This window comes from Lepisma saccharinum, chromosome 22 (assembly GCF_977018435.1).
Source record: "Lepisma saccharinum chromosome 22, izLepSacc3.1, whole genome shotgun sequence".
Lineage (NCBI taxonomy): Eukaryota > Metazoa > Arthropoda > Insecta > Zygentoma > Lepismatidae > Lepisma > Lepisma saccharinum.
The window spans coordinates 66,497,684-66,522,595 of NC_139250.1; positions in this window are offsets into that span (position 1 = coordinate 66,497,684).

A 24,912-nucleotide genomic window follows, 5' to 3' on the forward strand; every position below is an offset into this window, starting at 1 on the left:
ACCCCCAGACAGGTGACGCATTAGGAGAACTCACCAATGAATTGACCGATTTCGGCCCCGATGCAGTTTGTGAACAGTTTGTTTCAACGGGACCGAAAAGTTACAGCATGAAAATAACTAAACCATTCTCCGAATCACGGTATATCTGTAAAGTGAAAGGGATTACATTGAATACCACCACATCGGAATTGGTTAATTTTGATACTATGTGCGACATGATAAATAATGAGAAACCTGAAGTTATAGTGGAAAATATTTTCAGAATTAGAAGAACAAAACAGTTCCAGGTTATCAGTACAAATGAAAGAAAGCTGTTTCAACCAGTATTGCTGAAACGACGATTCGACCATGAACATTTATCGTTTCCTTTCGGATACTGCACAGACTAAAGTATGTATGTAGTGGTCCAGAGTTCGAACCCTTCTTCGGACGGTCAGTATATAAAATGTGTTTACAGACTGGCAGATCTTCATTTTTCTTCAGAACCTGTAAGACGTTTCTTCAGCATAAAACATGTTTCCTAAACTTTCCCATCCTTTCACCATGATGGTTTGCGGAGCATCAGGAAGTGGAAAAACTACCTTTGTGACAAACATAGTCGACTCCATCGTTCATCTCGTCGAGGGATCCGTGAAGAAAATCATATGGTGTTACGATCAGGAAAACAGTCTTCCGCAAAATCTTCGAGATGTGCAATATCATAAAGGTATCGTCGATTTGCAGTCGTGGAACGGAAAAAACCCCACTCTCATAATCCTGGACGATCTTATGATGGCTGCTCAGGGAGAAAAAGTCGCCGACCTTTTCACAAAAGGTAGCCATCACAAAAACATTTCGGTGGTGTTCATAACACAGAATCTTTTTCATCAAGGAAAAAATTGCAGGGATATTTCGTTGAACGTGAAGCATTTTGTTATTTTTAAAAATCCACGAGATATGAACCAATTTACTGTTTTTGCACGACAACTTCATCCTCACCGCATGAAGGAACTCGAAAAAGTATATATAGATGCTACGACGCAACCTTTCAGTTATTTGTATATTGATCTTTCACAGTCAACACCGGATCCTTTACGTTATCAGACAGACGTTTTTAACCAGAATTACTCAACTGTATATCTTCCTCAGGAATGTTTAAAACATCGAGATGAGGAAAACGAGGAAGATACGTACCAACTAACGTTCTAACAGGAATAGGCATTCGACTTCTTTCAAGAAACATTCACCTTTCTTGCACGTGTTGAAAAATTCACCTACCAAAATCCGTAAATCATTATTGAAAAGTGCTCCGAAAAAGACAATACGTTTCATCAGCGAATGCTGCTTGAACGTTTTAAAAGGAAACGTGAAAATTAAACCATCTGCAAAACGCCGTCTGACACCTTACAAGGCGGTCATACGCAATCTTGTGAAACCGAAAGTGAACATCGAGAAACGCAGAAAGCTTCTTGTTCAGAAAGGAGGATTTCTACCATTACTTCTAGGCTCCTTGTTATCGGGTCTTCTCGGTACTCTCATTCCTCATTGAGAAATGACATCTTCTTACAAAAAAATGATCGTCCTTTCACCGGAACAGTTAGCACGTATTCGTGGTTCCGAATTGTCTGTAACTCAAAAATTATCCGTTCTAGATAAGAAGATGAATGATATTCTAAAAATGAAAAATATATCAGACGATCAAAAATGGCGTCTTTACAGAAAAGAACTGGACGAGTATTTATGGCTGAGTCGAAAATCCAAAGAACCATTACAGATTCCCATTGTTCAAGATAACGACGGTTCTTCTACTATTTCACCAGAATCGACGTATTTTCCTCAGAACCTGGCAGAGACGTTACCCCGTAATACACGTCATCAGTTACAGAATATCATCGATGAGTACCAATCCACGGCACAACATTTGATAGACGAACGTCAGGAAAAAACACTTCCGGATCCGAAAACATTGAACTTCTCATCGTCGCCAACGGAAAGCCCTGGACCGTCTCATCGACAGAAGAAGAAGAAGAAGAAAGTGACCGTCCGTGTTTCCAGGAAAACTACACCTTTTCTGAGAACACCTGACGCTTACAAACTGGTTCCTCTGAGAAAAAGCCGTAGACAGAGAGATCGGTCATGGGAGTCCCTAAGTTGAAACACGATAAAATTCTCACCAAAATATATTACGATCCCCGACACCACGCTTCATTCTCATCTGTAGATCGTCTGTGGAAAGCGGTACGGGATAAAAATATATCCCGCGATATGGTGAAAAAATGGCTGATGCATCAGGAAACCTACACTCTCCACAAACCTGCAAGAAAAAGGTTTCCTCGAAATCGTTACAATGTATGGAACATAGACATGCTTTGGGAAGCTGATCTCAACGACATGGCATCGATTCAAAAACATAACGACGGATACAAATATCTTCTGACAGTGATCGATGTATTTTCAAAATATGCCTTTGCATTACCGCTAAAAAATAAAACAAGCAATTCTGTAACCGAAGCTTTCAAAACTATTTTCGAACAAAACAAACTGAAACCTGTAACACTGCAGACCGATCAAGGAACGGAATTTACAAATTCTACATTCCAGAAATTTTTGAAAAACCAACATGTACAATTTTCGACAGCTACAAATTATCCTGTGAAAGCGAGTGTAGTGGAACGTTTCAACAGAACATTAAAAGAACGGATGTGGAAATATTTCACCTCAAAACAGACAAGACGTTATGTAGATATTTTACCGCAACTTCTCGAAGGTTACAATACAGCGATCCACAGTTCCATAGGAATGGCCCCTCGAGATGTCAACGAAACAAACGTTTACATTGTGTGGAAACGTCTCAACAAACCTGACAAACATGTTTCACAACCGTCTTCAGATCTTAATGTAGGTGATATCGTACGAATTTCTGTCGTCAAAGGACATTTCGAGAAAGGATACGAACAAACGTGGTCACGAGAACTTTTCAAAATCCATTCCCTTGTTCAGCGAACACCTGTACCTGTATACATATTAGACGACTTAAATGAAGAACCTGTAAAAGGTACATTTTACAAACATGAACTGCAGAAAGTTTATTCTGATCCTGACGAAGAGTATAAAATTGATAAAATTTTGAACACCCGGGGAAAAGGAAAAAAATTGGAATACCTGGTTCGTTGGCTCGGATATCCGCCTAGTTTCGATTCATGGATCAAGGCATCTTCCGTAAAACAGTTATCGGAAAAATAATTTCCGAAACATATTTATATCAAAATATGACGTTACTGCGATCCAGTGAGTCCTCTGTGTTCGGCGAGAATGGATGATAATTTCTACGTTTACCTCCTATCATCTGCATCGGAGGAATATTTTCCAGACAACACACTCACCCATTTCACCGTAAAACTTGCTAAACGGATCGATCTGTCTCCAGAATTGTAGGAAGTCGGATTGGCAGAACTACATTATTCAACTCTATACGACAATGTTTTGGAAACTGATTCTGGAATGTTAACTCTTCCTGTTCGGACATATGCAAGTGCTGAGGACCTAGTCTCTACCATCATTGAATCTCTCCCCGACGACCTGGAAATAAGGAGATCCGTTCTCGAGAAATTCTGGCATTTTTTGACGGAACCGCAATGGGGAACATTTGGATCTACTATCTGTACGGATAACACACTCTATATTAACGAACAACCATTTTATTTTCCTGCAACAACATATACGATAGAGGATCTGATTTATTTCCTGAAAACAGACCCTGCTAATGTAGCTGTTCCTACTCATCTCAGGTTTTTCTTCAAGCAGGCCGTGTACAAACATCTATCCGTGATAGGGGTTCCGAAGCCTGAACCTGACGATGCTCCAACAAATACCGTTACACCCATAGACGAAACTGATGACTATGCTAAATTTCGATATGACATATTGAAATCTATTTATTCTACGCACGCAATGTCCAATAGTGTTGTGGATAAAAACCCATACATATTTATTTACTCTGATCTGGTGAAACAACAATTGGTCGGGGGAGAAATGGTACGTCTCTTGCGTCTTACACGAAAACAGTGTTCGGACACAAATACGTCTTGCACAGTACCCGTAGCCCATCAAACATTCGACCCGATTCATTACGTTCCTCTGGATAAAGCCTCTTTCGAAACAATAGAAATTGCGTTGTACGATAGAAAAGGAAATTTCTTACCTTTGAGAACAGGGTCCGTACCCACAATCGCTGTTTTACATTTTCGTAGAAAAGCAAAGTCCTTTTAAAAAACAGTAGACAGCTATTTCTCTCAGTCTTTGTCGAAAAGCGAATGAATCACCATGAATTCGCAGACCGAATATTACAGTAACCAAATCCGTGGAGGAATTGGCCCCATCTACCGTTCAACTAGAAATCAAAAAGGGAGAGGATTGGGGTCACTTTTCGCAGGACTGTTTAGAATGGTGAAACCTCTACTCTGGAGCGGTGCAAAGACGATCGGAAGAGAAGCTTTAAAAACAGGAGCTAACATTATCACCGACATTGCAACAACCCAACAAACTCCGAAAAATATTGTTCGTCAACGGGTACGTGAAGCAGGTCAAAATCTTCAAAGTAAAGCACAACGGAAAATCGACTCTCTGGTAGGTTCTGGTATAAGAACCAAACCTGCAACAAGAATTGCTCAGTTGATGTTAAAACGTTCAGCCACCCGTATTAGAACATCTACGATCCGTAAAAAACGAGCATCCAAAAAACGAAGGAAAACATCTGCAAAATCTAGGAGAACACGTAAAAGAAAAATCAAACAGAAGGTCTCAGGGAAAGATATTTTTGGATAATGATGGAGGATAACATGTGCATGATCTCGCAGTTCGACCTCTTCCGGAAAAAACCTATTCAGCAAAATGTGGAAAAAACGTACACAGCCACCTACAAACCTATCGCTTCCATCGATAATCAGAATATAATTCAGTTTGTCATACCGGCGGCAGGAACTGATTTTCTCGATCTTTCATCTGCCTATCTTCGTCTGCAAACGCAAATGGTTAAACAGGATGGAAGTCCCATGAGTGCTTCCGAAACAGAAAATGCCCTCACAAAAAACTGCGGGGTCGTGAATTATCTTCTCCATTCACTCTTTTCCCAATGTACAGTGACTCTCAACGGCATTGCTGTAACAACCGCCGATAACAATTACGCATATAAAGCAATCTTCGAAGCAGCTATCAATTACGGAAGCGATGCCGCAAACACGCATCTCACGAATGCCCTGTGGTATTTGGACATACCTGAACATCAAGATCAAATCACTGCCGACAACACAGGTTTCACCACAAGAAAAAAATTTTTCCAGTATGTTCCGACGACCGGAAATCCTACGGAAGTGACAGTCGTGGTCGACTTTATGGGAAAACTTCACATAGATTTCTTCCACCAGTCTAAATACCTGCTCAACGGTGTTGAAGTACGCATCGATCTAGCTAGATCACGTGACGCTTTTTACATCTGGGGAGACCAGACATCACCTACAGTAAGAATAAAAATTTTAAAGGCTGTTCTCGAAATAAATCACATCATTCCTACTCCTACCACCAGTTTGGCCATAGACAGAGCACTCACTTACGCTCCTGCTCATTATCCGTTCACCAGAAGCGTCATCAAAGCTTATTCTTACGTCGCCGGAACGCAACAGATTTCGATCGATAATGCTTTTCAAGGTCCTTTTCCGAATGTTGTTCTTTTTGCTATGGTATCCACCGCCAGCTTTCTCGGAGACAGTAAGAAAAATCCGTTCGACTTTAGAAGTTTTAACCTATCTTCTTTCCATCTTGTGAAAAATGGAGAACTCGTACCTTCCGAACCTTTACAAATCACCACAGGAGGAAACAGCGGATTGATAACACGTGCTTATCAAACTCTATTTTCCGGTACAGGCATTCACCACGCCAATTACGGACACCAGATCACACGGAAAATGTTCGAGAACGGATTCTTTTTCCTGATTTACGACATAACGCCAGACTCTTCAGGAAACGACACGCACACCAGTCTCCAGGAACAAGGCATCATCGGAGCCGAGATGCAGTTTTCTCCTCAGCTGTCGGAAAATATAACATGCCTTTTGTATGCTGAATTTGAATCTGCAGTAGATATACCTAAAGATAGAAGTGTCATCCTCCATCAGTGAGACCGAATTTTCCATAAATATGTGTGCCTGTGTTTCTGACTCCCAGTGTTACCGAAATAGCTCTTATGTAAACATTATACTGCTTGTGATGGAAAAACCCACCAAAGTGATAACCCGTACTATTAAGCATAGTAGTGTTTCTTCGAAAGTGACAACTTCAAAACCTGTGAACATACAATTGTTTCCCGAACTATTTGACAACAGCCCAGGAAGCATAGAAATGACCAAAGACAGACACATTATTATACATTATTGAAAACATAAGCAGCATGAACACGTCGCAGATCAGACAGATTCTATCTCGAAACTGTTCCACCAGAAACATATTTTACGGTGTTTACCCGAGAGATCTTTTACCTCGGACGTTTCCTAAGCCGGCCTTGGTCATTGCAAACACTGACAAGTCCGACTCCCGGGGTACACACTGGGTGGCCTTCTATTTCGACAAAAACAATGTGGCCGAGTATTTCGATTCATACGGATTTCATCCTTTCTATCAAGAATTCGTAACTTTCCTGAATAGCCATTCCTCGGTCTGGACTTACAACATTCCCTTACAGGGGGTATTGGCCACAACATGCGGTCATTACTGTTGCGTGTATGCTTATTACAAAGCACGTCACGTTACAACCAAGGATTTCATCCAGACATTTCCATCAGGTATCAGTAAAGATGGATATATCCTACACCGTTTTCGTCAGATCTTCAAATGTTTACCACATTCCAAGTGTTCCAGAGGGGAACAAACGTGTTGTTCTATCCACACGATCCAGGCTCGCGTCATGAAAAAATCTATTTAAAATGTGTGCTGCCGTATCTTTCTCTCAGTGCCATCGAGACAGTTCTAGTGAACACACCATGGAACCTACTGCGGCTTCTATAATGGAGAAACACGACAAACTTGTGACACGTATGACCCATAAGGATGATGTTTCCAAACGTAAACCTCGCAAACGTGTGCAACCTATTAAATTAGAAACCGTTACTATCAAGAACGAGACGGCTGACGAGGGAATGGATGTGACTACGGACTGTGATTTCATAAAGAGACGTAGGGAAATTGGTTTTTCCACAGACAAAATCGAGTGTCCTAAACTACATGACGTAGATGCATGTTTAGATCTCTATCTTGCAAACACATATTTTCTGAACAAGGAAAAAAACAAGTACGTAGCCATAGGATTCGAAAAGGAATCCCCTTTCAATTTGGTGTGGGAGTTTTCGCAACAGGGGAGATCACCCGTACGCATCGATTCTAAACAGATTAGAGAACTGTGTGCTTTAAAATCTGACTTACTTGGGAAAAATATCAGAATCTTAACTGGTCGACGATTCAATTATTTGGTTACTGGAAATATCACCGTTAGTGGTGTAAATTTTTTCGGGAAACGTTGCATCTCAATGTATCAACATCATTCACCGGATGCTTTCATTTTCACAGCCTCTGAACTACATTTATTTATGTGTAATCTTTTCAGACCTCTGCAAAAATTAATGAACGAACGTTATCATAAATTACAACCCGAAATAGAGGCTTTTGTATATTGTATAAAAAAGAATATGGTTTCAGAAAAAAAAGAAGTACCCGATGTATTGAACTATTTTTATGTACTTTGGTACAACGAACTGATGATTGAAATATATCTTCAGAACAATCTTGGACACACATTGATATTGTAAATAACTTACGTTATGTATCTGATGCTGTAAAGTATCCATTGTAAATCTATTCCATATTGTAAATGAACCATTGTTATTTTTATGAATTGTAATTCAGTCTTTGTTATTTTATGTATTGTAATATAACCCTTCAGGTATTGTAAACCTTCTATATCATCAATTGTAAATAAAACATTTGTGTTATTCTATATCCATACTATCAATTATAAATAAAACATTTGTATATTTTGAACATTTCTTTTATTTATTACAATAAAAAGTGTACATTTTCCACACATTTTCAACTGCACAGGTTTTTTCACCTTTACCATGTTTTTTACATTTTAAACTTTCTGAACTGTTTTTGACACTGCTTAACTTTGGACATTCAAGTTCTTCGATATTGCATACAGTCATCTTACCCTCACCTTTTTTCCCCACTAATGTTTTCACCCATTCCATTTTCTCCGTACCTTTAACATAAACTTGCTGATTCATAAGCACCAAATACAGAAGATCTTCTAATTTCTCGTACGGTAGCCACCCATCATTCCAATCGAGACCATGTTTGTTGGTATGGAGCCAGTAATTCACTCGGCGATACTTTTCACTCAACAAGTGTAAACCATATGGAGGTTTCACTAAACAGTCAAATGCACTGTCGAAAGGAAATTTTAAAATTCCTACTTCTTTACACACAAATTCTCCTTCGACTCCTCGAAAACCTTGAATGTCCAAAAAACAGGCATCCATTTTGTTCAACAGGTGAACACTGTCAATGTATAATCAATACTGCCCCGACATACCGCACACTTGTCCAATTGAGAGGCACAGAGACCACAGGCTACAAAATGTCGACACGGAAGAATTACCACACTGCAAGAGTTTTCAAAACATATTTTACAGAGTAGCACAGAATCCACACTCTGATTATCGGATGTTTTTTCAGTAGTTTTCACACTGTCGCAATATTTGCAACTTTTCGAATCACTGTGTAACGCTGCAACACTCTGTATGTAACTACAGGTTGGTATTGCCTGGTGATGTTCTAGAATCGGGCAATCTTCGGATGTCCAATCACACACTCCGTACCCACAATGGAAGCATATTACCCTATCACTGAATCCTGAATAATAAAAACCCGCAGTGACTAATTCTTCAGCAGTCTGACGTAATCCTATTGGCCACTTTCTGTAAGTCTTGTATCTCGCATTCACCGACATATAATCGGTGGTAAAAGGACCGCCTGCTATCAGACGAGTATGGTAAGTATACACTCTCATATGTCGAACAAAAAAACTCGTCTGATACTGTAGGTGACGGCGTTGTAGGCTCGGTGCGAGTCCTGCAATCGTGGTGAGTAAACACTCTCATACGAGGTAAAACCGAATTAAATCGAGTTCTGTAGGTGACAGGGTCCTTGGCATCGGGTATGAAGGTTCAGCCAGAATATTCTCAAAATCAGATACTATAGGTGACGGGGTCCTCGGTATCGGCGATAAAGGTTCAGCCAGAATATCCTCAGGATCGTCGGGGAACAGCCGTCTGCGAAAATCGAAACCTTCGGGAGGAACCACAGGGAAACAAGGATGACCTTCTAAGTTAAGTAACAATGGACGATCACAGCCAGAACACCACACGGAATTTCTGTCTGCCAACAAAGAAAGCCACTCTTTCACTCTCTTCTTCAAAGCTTCGCCTAACTCTTCCTTCCTGCGACGTAGTTCGCAGATACACCCGTGACTCGGAAATCCTGTTCTCTCGTCACCTCTTTTTTTCCTCTCTTCTATCTCCTTCAAAGTCTCGCAGCGACGGTGAATTCTTTTTCCTGAGCCGTTGACCACGTGACATCCACACCAGGGAGATTCAGGTATCGCTACATACATAAACGGGAAATAACTCAGCAACCGATCCAGGGCCGTTCGATCGCTGTCCAGATCGCCGCAAGACCGAACAAGTTCCCAGAACTCTTCGTAGCTGATCTCGTAGAAATTCACACCATTATCAGACAAACGTGTACCGCTTACATCCATCCTCACATGATACTATTATCCTCCATCCTTTCTATTTATACCCTTTTCCCTCCTACGTCACCATTTCCGTTAAACAGACTTCAAACTACAAGGCTACGCCCCAAAACATGTTCGGGCATGTTCACACAGAACCGTTACACCACCCAGAAATTGCAAATTCATCCAAACCTACGCCCAAAACATGTTCGGACATGTTCTATTCAGACAGAAAACCGTTACACACATTTCCAGGAATCTCAGACTCATCAACGGTCTCAAAACGGGAGAATTTCAGACTCATCAACGCCATCTGTTTTCAAACACCGGAAACACGTACTCCAATTTATATATGACGTCACACACCAAAATAGCGTAACAAAAACAAAATGGCGTCAGAGGAATTAAAACAATTCATAATAATAATATAATAATATTTAAATTAATAATAATTTAATAATATAATCTGGTCACGTGACTTCCATTTTGTGACGTTACAAACAGTCACGTGACTCCCAGAAATTGCTAATTCATCCAAACCTACGCCCAAAACATGTTCGGGCATGTTCTATTCAGACAGAAAAACGTTACACACATTTCCAGGAATATCAGACTCATCAACGGTCTCAAACGGGAAACGCCCCCCAAAAAATAGCCACCTATCTCATCAACACCGGAAACCCTTATCAAGTCCTCATTAACAACAGGAAACACTTCCCGCAATCTCAAACTTATCAAACCCTCCAAACCGAAAACGCCCCCCGTTATCAACTCCAGACCGGAAACACTTATCACTCTCCTCAGTAACAGGAAACCCATATCATTAAGCCCCGCCCACTTTTTCCCAACAACCAATCAAAACGCTCAAAAACCCCACCCTTGCTTGCCCACACATCTACATCATCAATTGATCTTTGATCGATCTTTTCCAATCAATTGATTTATCGGTCCAAACGCGGTCCCATAACTACTGCACTTCAATGTACATGGGCTATTTATTATTGAAGGGTTTAGCTACCAAATGAGAGCTGAACTAGTAAGAATTGAGTTTCAGAAGTAATTTAAAATTTGGCTGTAACTACTTTCACCAAGTTGTGAGAATACTCACGGAACTCTTTCACCAGGTTGTGAGAATAGCAGGAAGTACTGAAGACCAGAAATCACATTATAAGGTGTTGGAAGGGTAATGGTTCCGAATGTTTAATGATTTTTTTCAGTTTCATAGGAAGATTAAGTATTGCAAAATTGTAGAATTTATTGTTACAATAAATTTGAACCCTGGTGAAAGTAATTACCACTGTTTGGAATTCCAAAGTGCAACTCATTAGCAAATAAATAAAAACACGAAAAAAGTACCTTTCGTAAGCATTTGTCGACAAGGCACTTTTCATTTGGAACACTTAAATGGCCCACCCAACCTAACCACAAAAGCATTTAGAGGCGTTTTTTTGAAAACTAAAGAGCCCTAAACCTTACTTGCCTAACTTTATTAAGAAACCCCTTTGCATCATGCACACATGGCAGTAGTAGTCCGTAATCAAGATGGTAGTAAACAAATGGCTGATTGCAATTGAGAAGTACATGTAAGTGAAACATTAATCTCAAAGCAAAAACACAGAAAGTGATTGCTATAACTCTGAAGTACATGTGTAAACAGACATTGAACCATGAAAAAAATGCCTGTGTACCATAATGAAATTGTAATTAAACAATTGGAACTAGGGCCAAACCATTTATGAATGTAATATTATCTTCATCACGTGATACACTAGTCCATACATGATACATTTTTCCAACTGCATGGTGTGGAGGTAAAAAAGTAATGATCGCCTGCATGTAAACACACACACCAATGTAATCTTTATACCCACCAATAACTAAATAATGTGTGTGGCAGTGTAACAGGCCAGGTCAGGTCAGATATTATTCGCATGCACAGATTAAAACCTGGTGAAACAACTCTAAGCTTGCTTCACTAGTCACTCTGTCAAAATTTTACTTTGGTGGATGCTGTATATTCCATATTTAGATCAAATTCTGATTACATAAGTTTGCAATAATGTGACAATTATATTTTGAAGCAATGTAATCACAGAGTTGGGAAAAGTATTTCTTGTGTGCATTGCTGATTTAAGGTAAATTATCGCAATCACAAACACAAAAATTAGTTAGGAAATAAATTTAAAAAAAATATTGTTGCTGTTACTCGTTCTTTCACCCACTTCAAGCTGTGGTAGTTGTAATGCAGCAACATTTCATTGCGTCCTGTAAAATTAGAATCTGAATTATAGGAGCACCATGTAAATCATGCTGTGATCTTGAGTAGTAGCCTGTTCTCTAAGACTCGAGCTACAATCCACACAGCTAAAAAAAAATTGCACGTGACAATGCTGCAGCCTTCGATTTACGTATCGAAATCGCAGAATGAATTTGTAGAAACGTATTTCTTATTAGATAAAAACTACTAACGTAACAAGCTTATGTAGTTCAAAGTATTCTACGCTTCTTCACTATGCACAGGGAGGTGAGAAACTTTTTTTAAGAGGGCAAGTTTTGTACAAAATTAGGAAGGTGGTAATTATAATGTAACCGAAAAATGATACATTTTCAGCAACAAGTACTTTCCGTCTCTTCCATTCAATCTATTTTCGGTATACTATAAATGTGCACTGCTTATAGGTAAGCACTTTATTCCCTGTTATTTTAGTTTCATGAGGTGCGAGAAGTTCCATGCTTCTTCACATCATGTATTTTCAATTAAACAAACAAGACGAAATACTTCTTTAAACACTGGTTTGATGACGCCTGCCTTGTTTCCACTCACGTTCTCACACACGTTACACAACACAGATTAAATATATAGCGTGCATGAGTATAACACAATTAAACACACTTTGGTATTAATAATATTCAACTTACCACTCAATAAACAACATTATTCTTCATAAGATGTGCACAACTCCCGGTCAGCGTTAAACGTAAACACAACATGGCCGCCTCAGAAAATTTCCCGGATGGCCGATGATGACTGAATCCAACGTTGCAATGTCTCCGAGACGTTCCAGAAACTAGACAATGAAACGATAACATTGCAATGTTTCAGAAACAAAACTGGGACTTCATGTGATGCTTTCTGTAACGTCAACGCGAAACCAGAATGTTAGAAACGTATATGAAACATTGCAATATTTCTGAAATATGTCTGAAACTTGGTGTGCTGTATGGGCCCCCTTTCTGTTTATAACATTTTTCGTTTCAAGCTCATTCGACGCGAGGCACCTTTACGCGCGAGAAGCCATGCGGTCGGGCACTTCCCTCACCCCTTGCTACACCACTGCCTCTTAATGCCTTGGGTTGCCTCGAAAGCGAATATTCTTCACGTTGCTAAACTAACATTTTCCCCCTAGGATAGAGAAATGACCCACATTAATGAAGCGACAGAAGAATGCGACGTATATTTACGTTAATTTTAAGCGTTTTTCTACGTCGTAGGTTAATCGTTAATAAGAATTAATGGTGGAATTAGAACGAACACGATGATATATCCATTCCTCACCCAGGATTCAAAAGTAGGGCTTCTGGCTTCGTAGCTACTTCTTCATGGAGGCCAGAAGGTAACAAATGAATACATTGGATTAGATTATTTTTAGCGTCGTTTTTTTTCATTTATGGCTAATCCAAACGACGAGGATGAGTAAGAATATGATGAAATTGATGAAGGGCACCGTCAAAGGAACACCCATGAGCAGGCCGGGATTCGAACCTGAAACCACGTATCGTCGTAACGCACTGTGTTAACCTTTCCTTCACGCAGGTGAGCTGCAATAGAGTCGAATCTACTGAATATGTTCGTTTTAAGGAGACTTCCCTTTATAATGCTTCATCAGAGCGTGGTTTTTGATCGATTGATTGATCGGAATTTTAAGTCCACTTTATGCACAGTAAGGCTAATCGGGACTGGGCCTACAGTTTAAAGTGGGATCCGAACCACTGTGCCATGTGCCTCCACCGCGTGTCGAACCCGCCACCCCTAGATTACATCAGAGCGTGGTGTTGATCATTCATGTCTCTTTCACTACGGCAGTGATCGAGAATGTGTGGAGCCATATCATTTGCTCGAATGGTGTCACGGCACGCTGCCATACACAGGGGAGAACACAGGCAGTCGCCACATATATTTTTATGGCATAAAATCTTTGCTGTCCCTTCAAGTACATTTGCTTCTGTAACTTTGTAAATATTGTTATATAAAGACCACACTGAGGGAAGGAATACGCTATCTTTCACTAAACCTGAATACTTTGTGACCATTTACTTATTTTCATTATTAATTATAAAGTGCAATCAAATACACGGCTATAAATTGTCAGGTTTAGAAACGGGAAGAGTATTTATGTCGTTTACATTTTATTTTGCCATCTTGAAAGTAATGTTTACTACAGTGGATTTAATATTTTCGTTAAGATCATAGAAGAAGGCAAACATGTTGTTTACAGGCATTATTTATCAAAAAGGAATGAAATCGATGTCTTCAACTCGAGGTTTTTCCCTACCTCAAAGTTTTCTGGCGGGGAACATTATCAAATGTACATGTCATTGTTCTCTCGGTTGTTTTATGCATAAGATGGCGCAGTGGTAGCGTCGTTGCATTGTAATCAAGGGATCCCGGGTTCGATAACCGGTGGAAGCTCATAGTGGTTCGGATCCCACTTTAAACTGTAGGTCCAGTCCCGATTAGCCTTATTGTGCATAAAGTGGACTTAAAACACCAAATCAATCAATCAATTATGTATAAGCAAATGCATTATACGCATATAATAATGCGAATATCTCTGCGTAAGCATTTGTATGTTATCTTTTTACATTTGAACACTGAAGAAACACACGCAAACCGAAGTGACGAGCAGGACACAGTTCCTACTTTGTGAAAATAACGCAATGGAGAGATCAAGCTTAAGATACCGTGACAACAGACACAGGGGGAAAATGCGCTGTGAACTTACTACAAGCAGGGAAGCGATTGTTTTGCCCCTGCGACGTTGTCGGGTGAAGACTTTCCCCTCTCGTTTAGTCGCACGTTAAACAGAGCGAGCGAGTACAGAAGACGTCAAATACGTGTAGCATGCAACGTCGCAAAAAGACATCACAGCTCTCTGTCCACGGTTTCGGCGCGGCTGCAGAGGCGAGAGTGAAAACTTCGCTTCACTTATCAGTGTTGCCAAACACGACTGTTAAAAAAAGAACTGCATTGAAATTAAATGTAGTTAAGGATTGCAATCAAGCCGTTAACTTTGAGAAGTATAAACGTTTGTCTTCGTGTTCTACGAATAGGGATCCTATGTTCGAATACCGTACGAGTCTTGGGATGCTTTCAGACCGAAGCGAGAAGCGACACGTGTCACTTGGAAACAAACACTCAATAATATATATTATATATATATATATATATATGCTATGTTTCAGTGAGAAACCCCTCGTTGCTCGTTGCTCGTCGCTTCGTCCCAATGGAACTTTCGTACCGAAGCTATAAATGGCTTTGGAAACAAAAATTCTTAAATAAATAAAACTTTCTAACAAATGTGATATGACAAACTATACGTGCCACTTGCATGTTTCACGCACTGAGGACGTTATCGTGTTGCTTCGGTCTGGTGGTCATGCCTACGCAGCCGAGAGATTTTAAACCAAAACAACAGGCAACAAGTTGCAAACGACGGCTGCAAATGACACTGAAGTTCATACCGAAGTGACAAGCGAAAAGAAAGACAAGCCACTTCAGTCTTCAAGTAAGCATTCACCGTTAAAGCCCGAACACCAGACCTAGGCGACCCAATTCAGGATATTGACAAACGGAAGTAACAGGCGAGACTTGCTTCTTCGTTTCGAAACGTGTCGCTTCTCGGCTTCCGCTTCTGAAAGTCATGGATGTCATGCAGCGTGTCGCCTTGGTCTGTTAGAGCATTTGAGAAAAACGCTTGCTTGTAGACAGAGGTATCGTGTCACTTGTCACTTCGATATGAACACCCCCTCCCTTTTGCTGGATCGCTTGTCGCCTTGGTCAGAAATCTCCATTCTTATCCTCATCATGGCCGAAAGGAAACAAGTAACGAGTTTCTACTGATAACATCTGATAACTCTACTCTTTGTTTCCTGGTAATGGAAGAAAATGAGCTTTACAAATGGATTTCTGTTTACCAGTATTATAGTAAAACCCAACTAATAATTTGATATAGGCACATATAGAAGGGTCACATTTGGAGGAATAAATTCTATTGTAGCATTTTGTTTGATTGCAGGATTAAAGCCGACCCCCGTGGTGGAGTGGTTAACACATCGCGCTACGACACCAGGGTTCCCGAGTTCGAATCCCGGTCTGGGCATGGATGTTGTGGGAGTCGAATCATCAATTTCATGATATCATCACTCATCCCCATCTTCGCAAATTAGCCAACAGTGGTACAAAAAGCGAAGTAAAACAAAACAAATCAATTACAATTACACTTGGAGGGTTAGAAGATAATAGAAAAACAGATCTGGTTCCAAAGTTTTAAGTTGGCAACATTGACAGCTCGGAAGCAACAAGACGGCCAGGCGAGAGGGGAACCCCGACGGCCACCGCACGTACCTTTCTTCGCCCCTCAACCCCCTGGGATGTTCGGTACCAATACATGCGAAATAGATCCAAGATTTTAAACACCCACACTTCCTGGTCCCAAGACAGACTTTTACACAGACGTGAAGCTTCCAGAACTGGCAGAGTGTAACACACACGTTAACACACAAATCGAACAAATAGCGACTTTTTGGCACCTTCGAAATACTTTGCGTACATGTCGAAAGGGGTCTCAGGAGTCTCGCAATGGTCTTTTCTTTGTTGGGACCGGCAAAAAGTCCCAACAATTTTTTCGGTCCCATTAAGAAAGGTGTTTAAACATACGCTGGTTCCCATAAGAATATATCTGCGTACTCACACACACACACACACACACACACACACACACACACACACACACACATATATATATATATATATATATATATATATATATATATATATATTTATTTATAAAAATTAACTTCATTACTACTCACAGTTTTGAATGCTTTACATCCAAGGTACATATATATTTTTATATATAGCTTTTTTCTTCTAAAAATACACACATGTACATTTCAGACGTAAAATTAATCAGAATATATATATATATATATATTTGGGAAATAATTATATATTCTGCACTGGTAATAACTCAAAATAGTATCTACACATTTCAGACCTAAAATTAACCAGAATACATACATTTGAGAAATAATTATATACACTGCACTCTACAGTACTGTACAGTGCTCCTAATTACAATAAACAGTATCTACATTTTCAAACATAAAATAAATCAGAATACACAGATTTAAAAAAATAATTATATACAGTGCACTACACAGCACTGGAGTGCACTGCTAATAATTTAAAATCACTATTAACACATCTATTTTTCTTTTTAAAAATATAATAATTGTAGTATATGCTTAAACTATACTGACTTAGACTCAAAAAGTGAATTTTGCCCTATAAAAATGAGTAGTTGAGCGTTGATAAAAAAAACATAATTATTTTTTATGCTATAAAAATGGTAAAATTTGGATTTTCTTAATATTTCCCCCTTGGAAAATTAGCTAAAATCGAGGTAAAATGAATAAATACAAAATAAATGTTTACAAACGTAGCATACTATCTAAGTACTACGCTCACTTTGTTCTACAGGCTGCTGCTGGATTGGTCGCTTTCCCGCTCCCCACTTGCCTTGCCTGCAGTTGGAGCGCCCGCCGTAACACTGAAATAGAGCTAGCATATCCGCTTCGCCACAGCCAACAGAGACAACTGTGCAAGAACAACTCGTTTCCCTCAGCAAAGTAACAGACAGAAGAGTAGACATACTTCCGGTTCCGACGTTCGAAGAAAATGACCAGGTGTATCTATCTGGTCACTTTGTTCTACAGGCTGCTGCTGGATTGGTCGCTTTCCCGCTCCCCACTTGCCTTGCCTGCAGTTGGAGCGCCCGCCGTAACACTGAAATAGAGCTAGCATATCCGCTTCGCCACAGCCAACAGAGACAACTGTGCAAGAACAACTCGTTTGCCTCAGCAAAGTAACAGACAGAAGAGTAGACATACTTCCGGTTCCGACGTTCGAAGAAAATGACCAGGTTTATCTATCTGAAATCACTGACAACGTAAGGTAGTATTTTTCTATTTAGAAAACGAAAGAGTTTATTAAATTTCGAGAGCAGGTTAAAGACTATTTACAGGGTTTCAAACACAAACACAAACACAACCTGCCTTAACCCATTTTTTCAAACAAATCCAGCAATCGTCAAATCTTTCTAACTGCAAACGTCCATATCCATCAATTCACGACTATCATCATTTACTGTTGACCAACTCCACGTTGTATATGCTGCTTGTAGTACAAAAATCGAGATTCAAGACAATCGACTTGCCTTTCTTTGTGCATCCATCATCCATGCCATGCCATGCTTTAGCATGGAGGCACGTACGCGTCTAACGAGTACGAACATGTCGCACGATCAACCTCCAAAGTGAAGAGATTTCACCAGTGGAATATGATTAGATGTAAATGTAAAAATATTTTACTATATTTTGACGAGAAATGTTCTTCACCTGAGGAAGTATCATCATTTTTTAATTTTTATTTACATTCCCCAGTTTTTGTATCCAACTCGCTAATGGCAACACTGCAAGGAGTCCCTTGAATTTCAGCCAGCTCTGTTAGTCCAGTTGAGTTACATGCATACGTAAAGCAAAGATGCGACAGCAAGAGCGTTCGAGGAAGTGTTGATCACAATTATTTATCAACGTCTTTTGAAGGTTGATAACGTCAATGCGGGGATAAGAGGCTCTCGGTGGAGGCACATGCTGGTTTGGATTACACTTTTAACTGTTGGTCCAGTCCCGATTAGCCTACTTGTGTATAAAGTGGAAATAAATAAAAAAAACTCTGTATCTGTCTGTGAATAAAACTGTGTTTCGTAACTGCTTTTCAATGTGGGTTGTTGGCTGTTGAGATAAATGATTTGAAAAATTGCATTGCGGCAATTCTAATACTGTATCGTATTTCCAAGAAGGCATCTATAACCTTAAGACTCTTTCTTGAATATTATTTGTACAACTGTTCAGATTAAATATATTTCTTAGAAAAAATTCACATTTATCTCACTAATCGCTGAAGTAATTATTAAGTGTCCATAAAGGAAATAAGTTGAAGTGAAGTGTTATTGCTAATCTACATACGTATATTTTCATCACATGCTTACAAAATATTGCAAATTCGTATATAATCAGGAGTGATATTTACGATGGGTTACTTACATTGTCTAGTATTTAGTGGCAGAAGAAATAAGATATGGTCTGTCCCGGGTATATCTGGAGCAAGCAAATCTGCGAACGGCTCCACCAATGAACACGTGAGAGGATGGGGCGACTTAAGTTACCAGCCCTTGCATCAACATGTGCTGTTCCGCTCAGCCAACTAGATTTCCTCCCCTTCTCTGACGTTATGCGTGGCCTTGCTGCAGAGATAACCGATACAGAGGATAGTGTACAAGATTTGTGGATTGTCATTATCTCACTCTGGCCCTTCAATTCTAGTACTATCAACATTTTTTTAATTGTCTTTAAAACATGGGAGACAATTTTACTTGAAAGTGCATGATTTTTATTATTTTGTGTAAAACAAACCCACAACACAAAATGCGTCCATTGTTCATTTCCGTACGTAGGTGTTAGCAGAGAATTTCTCAATTTACGTTTGAAATACTTAGTGGCTCATGCATGAGAAAGGAATCTACAAATACAATGGAGATATTCGTTACCAGTTTCAATAGAGCAAAATTCCACGTGTTTATATAATTTTCTGAATATGATGCTGACGCCGTTATCTTTCGGACGTGCAACCTCATGAAACGTAATCTGGAAACCAGACTAGGTTCTAGCGTTCGTGCAGAATAATCAAAGACAACTACTCAAAGAGGTTTCTATAAAATCACCCATACCTAAACCCCCGCCCCCACACAACCCTCTCAGTACTCACTCAAAGCATTAACTGTTCTGGATTTCAGAATGGTTGTCACACCTAAAAGTACCACTGGAAATATTTCATGAAGATTAAATATTGAAGAAGTGCTATCGCAGATATATATGTATGAGAGGGGCTCATGAAATTAGTGGACACAATACGTTCAACTCGTAAGGAAATTTTAATTCACGTTCATTCATTTACGTCATAATTTTTAGTACATCGGAACAATCAACTTTTCTCGTTTGGTCATGACAAATCTTTAAGCTTCCAACTATTAAACTTCGCACCTTATACATTTTTTCTTTCTTTCAAATTGATTTATCAAATTTATCAAATGAAGCTAGGATGTAAAAAAGCACACTGATTAACCGCACGTTTGTGAGAGTGTAATAATGTCAGAACTGTTGCTGAGAAAATAGTATTTTCAGACTCTGAAAAGGCCAAGATGATACTTATCTATGCGAGTGTAGAACAAATGCAGCACAAGCCTGCAGGCTGTAATATATCGCCTAAGAGCAAGCATTCATGGCACTTAGATATATGTACCACACACTATCATCAGAGACCTACAGTTCTTACTATTCAAAAATTCTTTTCACATCGTTTGCCGACCATTTTCTACCAAGATAAGGAGTTACTTTGTTTCTTCTTGTAGATCTTCCTCGTCTATCCACAGGAATGATCTTCTTGTCATCCTCATTTTATCTTCTCCCATCCAAAGCCTATTCAGATGGGTAGATTTGGTTGATTCTTTTCTGCTTTTATTTGACTCCAATACTTGAAAATAACTCCTTCTGTTAAAAAGTGTGAGGGGAACTTTGGTTAGAACAAGGTGTAAGCCTTGAACATCCCTTTTCGCGAACAGATACCATCGTAATTTGCCGAAATATTTGATTTTGGTGTCACGCAAAATCCTGTCACCATATTCGTGGTGTAAGAGACACCCAAATATCAACCTCACGTCCACTAAGTACACCCTGGACTTCATTTTGAAGACTAACATTACTCTGACGTCTAGGGCCTCTCCGATGGCACAGTGGTATCGTCGTCGCCTTGTGATCAAGGGGTCCAGAGTTTGTTATCCGGTGGAAGCACATATAGCGGTTCAGATCCAACTTTTAATTGTAGATCCAGTCCCACTTAGCCTTACTGTGCATAAAGTAGACTTAAACAAAACACCAACTCAATCAATCAATCAATGCTCCGTCGTCTGGACCCATGGGACTTGAGTTGTGCTGCCCATATGAGTTTGTGATTGTCCTTTCCTCTACTTCATCTTATAATTTATTTTCATCTTTGAAATTAGCCAAAAGTAGCAGAAACGAGAAGTAAAATTAATCAACTCATTCTGTCATATTGTTCATCGAATCCAAGAGAACCAAGCTTTGCAAGAGATTCATCATCTTCTGCGCCATCAAATGCGTTAAAGAACCAGTTTTTCTTGCTTTCTTTGCAAGTACAAACACAACTGGGATACCATTAATAGATAGTGTGAAGGCTGCCGCCAAAGTGACCCTCACACCTTTCACCAGGAGGAGTTACTTCCAAGTATTGGAGTGAAATAAAAGCAGAAAAGAAACACCCAAATCTACGCAGCCCAATACGCTGTTGCATGGAGAAAAAGAAAATGAGGATGACAAGAAGATAATTCTTGTCATATTCACACTACCTAGAACTACAGAGAAGATTACAGTTGACGTGTGGTTACGGAAAGAAGAAATGTTCGTGCATATGTCGGGATCAGTCCCTGCGAACTGTGTCTTTGTACTGCAGATGAAGAAAAGTGTGAAAACAATGCCTTACAGAACAGTATAACCCCTCGATCACATATTCTTGTTTTTTTGATTTGTGTACGTGTGCGATTATGAAGAAAAGGCTTGGCAACAGTGAATGTACGTCAAGAGTGATGTCATTGAAGGGCGCTGATTGGTGGAAGAGTGGAGGAGTACGTGCAGGACGATAACTGCTCTGGTCTATCGGCAGCCATGGGAGAGAGAGAGTCGCCTTGTCTTCACTTCAATCCCCAGTCTAGTTTTCAGTTAAGTATTATTGGTTTGATCTTTATTTCCTTGTGCGTGCATAAGTGTATAAATTGGTAACTAACTGATTAAGTGATCATTCCAAAAGAAGTTTAATTTGATTTCACTTTCATATTACCATTTTGAAGAAAGGAACTACTGTCTCTCTCTCATGCACTCTCCCACTGAATGTGTGACCATGTGACATAGTATATTCAGTAACTAAACCAACAATATGTAACTAAGCCACCGATTAATTTGAATAAATGTGTAGTTATCTTGAATTGTGTGTTACTCAAATTTTGACTACTGCAAATCTGGTTACTGTTCGACCGAGTATTGGGGACCTCTTATGGGCCCAGTTCTGGTAGGAGTTCAGCCCCGAAAGGCGGTTGTAAGTCAGAGCATGGTTCTTAATGCTCAGTTATAGTGTAAAAAAAAAAAAAAAACTTCATTTTCAGTACTCAAAATTTGACACAATGCTTGTTACGGCTTGGGTAAATGAATATGGAAATTAAGCGTGTTGAGTCACATGTTTAGTAGCCAACGGAGGTATTCAGTTTTGTTTCCCAATTTCCTGGTCGTGAGTAGATAAGAAATAACAAAGCTTTATCAGTCAAATGGAACAACGGTCAAAAATGGCTTTTGCATTAAACCCTCTTGATGCTATAGATGTAACTGGACTACCAGATCCACTCTTGCCAATTGATTCAGAATCAACTGAGTATATTCCTCCAATTTCTTCAACAAGACATGAACACGTAGCACTAACGAGAGAAATGCAAACTTCTCCGTTAAACTTGGCAACCCAGCAAAGGGAAGGTCAGGTACAGCAGACGTGTTCGAGGCTTCCTCGTAAGCCGTTGTGGGTTGATAGACGGCCCGCTTGCAATTTAATGTCTTTCAGTGGCTCCAGTTCTAGTGATGAGGAATTGGGTCCTACAGTTTTTACAGGGAGTGCACTAAATAAATTGTCTACAAATTTAGCACAGCAAACGTTGTTGCAATTAATACAAGTAGTCCCCGTTGTGAAAGATGACACAGCGGAAAGTATCTTTGAATTTTTGTATAATGTACAATTAATAATAGAAAAGAGGCTGTATCCCCTAAGGGATATCATGTTGGCTGTAATGAGTAAATTGCCTGATAGTATGAGTAAATTATGGATAGAAAATATTTATAAAGGTTATTCTTGGGAGCAAGTCTGTGATAATTTCGTGAATAAATTTGTAAATTCTTTGAGTCGCGAAAGACTGATCACTAAATATGTATTAAGAGTGCAAGATAAGAATGAGGATATAGTGGAATTCCTTGACAGTGGAATACGTGCCGCACTAATTTTGCCAGTGACAACGTTAGAAGAAACATTCGTGAGCATGTTAGTTGAGAGACTTTTACCACACATTTCAAGACAGCTAATGTTTCAAGAACCGATTACCACACTAAAAATGTTGAAAAAGAAGCTAACTCTTTTTCATCAACATAGCCGTCTCACTCAAGATTTTTATGGTGGAGAGAAGAGAAAGATGGAATTACTGGGAACTAAGAAAGAAAAAAATGCTTCTTTTAGTACTTACAGGAACCAGTCTTATTCTAAATTCCGAGCGAAGGATCGTTCACAGATGCCCTCAACTTCTCAGGTGATGTTTTCTTCTCCAAATACCGTAAGTACGAACAGTATCAAAGCAGTGTTTGTAAATGGTTATTTAGAACATTTACCAGTAAATATATGTTTAGACACGGGATCAACTGATAACTTAATTAAAAGTACAACTTTGCAACTTCTCGAAGCTAAAAGAGCAATAAAGATTGTTCCTCAAAACTGTCAAGTGATGACCGGTAACAGCTCTATGTTACAAGTTAATAAGCAAGTTACTGTGATAGTTCGCCTAGGAAAGTTAACTTGGCCAGTGAACTTTTATGTAGTGGAAAATTTACCCGTAGATGCTATTCTTGGTGTAAAATTTCAGATACGAACTAAAGCAATTTTGGATATGAATCAAGGAATAGTTCGTTTCGAGAACGTGCCAGACATTTTGCCTATAGTGTGGAACTGTGATAGTTTAATTAATACCACTCATGTTTCGCAGGAAAATTCTTCACAGGGACAGGTGAAAATTTCCTTTCCGGAAACGCCCACTTCGTTGGAGTCAACTGCAGGAAGACAGACGCGTCCCCAAACTTCATTTCAGAGATGGAACCGAAGAAGCTGGAAAAAGAAGACTTCTCAGCCTTCAACAATGAATGCTTTAGCAACTTCAATAGATCCTCCCGATGATGTGTACACTCAAAGAATCGGTGAGTTAAAACGAACTTATAGTGATGTAATAACTGATAAGATAGGGTTAATTAAGGATTTTGTATACACTATAAAAATGAAAGATCAAACACCTGTTCGCACAGCTCCCTATGCTTCGTCCCCTGACAGAAGGAAAGAAGTAAACGCTATAATTAAAGATTTGTTAGAACAAAATGTAATTGAACCATCGAATAGTAGTTATGCTGCACCTTGTTTCTTGGTCAATCAGAAAAGCAAATCTAAACGCTTAGTTGTTAATTATTCTAAGACGAATGAACATATAATGTTTGATGGGTTTCCTCCTAGTAACCTAGAAGAAAGTTTATCAATTTTGAGTCAAGGAAATATTTATTCGGTTTTGGATTGCAAAAAGGCTTTTCATCAAATCTTGTTAGACGAAGAGAGCCGTAAAGTAACAGCCTTTGGTTACCCAAGACGATCAATATCAATTTCGTACCATTCCCTTCGGATTGACGATTGGTCCAGCGGCTCTAGCTAGAGCAATGCAAATGATCTTTGGAGATCTAAAAGGAAACTTTGTTTATTGGTATTGTGACGATTTAATTATATTTTCAAAAGATAAAGCCTCTCACCTTGAACATTTGAAAATAGTTTTAGACCGAATGAGAAAATTTGGGGTTACCATTTCTCCTAGTAAGTCACAGTTTCTTAAGGAAGA